Source organism: Glycine max, chromosome 16, assembly GCF_000004515.6.
Source record: "Glycine max cultivar Williams 82 chromosome 16, Glycine_max_v4.0, whole genome shotgun sequence".
In the NCBI taxonomy this organism is placed as follows: Eukaryota; Viridiplantae; Streptophyta; class Magnoliopsida; order Fabales; family Fabaceae; genus Glycine; species Glycine max.
Genome location: NC_038252.2, coordinates 4064686 through 4065463, shown reverse-complemented (window position 1 = coordinate 4065463; position 778 = coordinate 4064686).

The following is a 778-nucleotide window of genomic DNA, read 5'->3' as shown; positions in this document are numbered from 1 at the left end:
ACTAGATGTGAGGTGTAAATTTATGTATGTAGAATAATTTTTTCCTTAAAAAAAATATCAACAATTGGGGACCATATAGAATGATAAACTTCAATTGTGACACGGTAAATTTTTCTACGTACAGAATTGGCGCATGGACCATATTCATTGGCCGAATATTTCAAAATTTAATTTCGAAGAGGACGTACGTCTGAATTATATTTATGCCACGTGACAGATAACACTGTCAAAATATCAGTACCAAAAAAAAAAGAATCAACATATTTCAATTTTTTCCTCTGGGATCACTGAGTTTTTAACATCACTTGCAGAGAAAAACGAACTTTTGAAGACAGAGCTGAAGTAAAAGACAAATCCACGACATTTCAGCAAAAATTACCATGGAAAATAATATTGAGTAAAACTAATCAATTAATAATTAATATTGATAAAAAAAACAAATAAACATCATAACATGTGTTTGGATTAACGTAAAAAATGTGTTCGGGTCTTATATATGTCGAAGAGGGTCATTATTTCGATGACTTTAAAATAAGTTATACATGTATGAATTATATATTATTCAATAATATAATATCACTCAATTTATATTATCATATCAGATAATTTAATTTTAATTTTAATTTTTTTTATAATTAAAAGTCTAAGGAATTTTTAGTAAATTTGATATTTTTTTATTTTAGTTTTTAGTTTAATGTTTCATTAAAAGAGTAAGGATTAAATAGTCTTTTAATAAAAACATTAAATTAAAAATCAAAATATCAAATTTTCAAAAGTC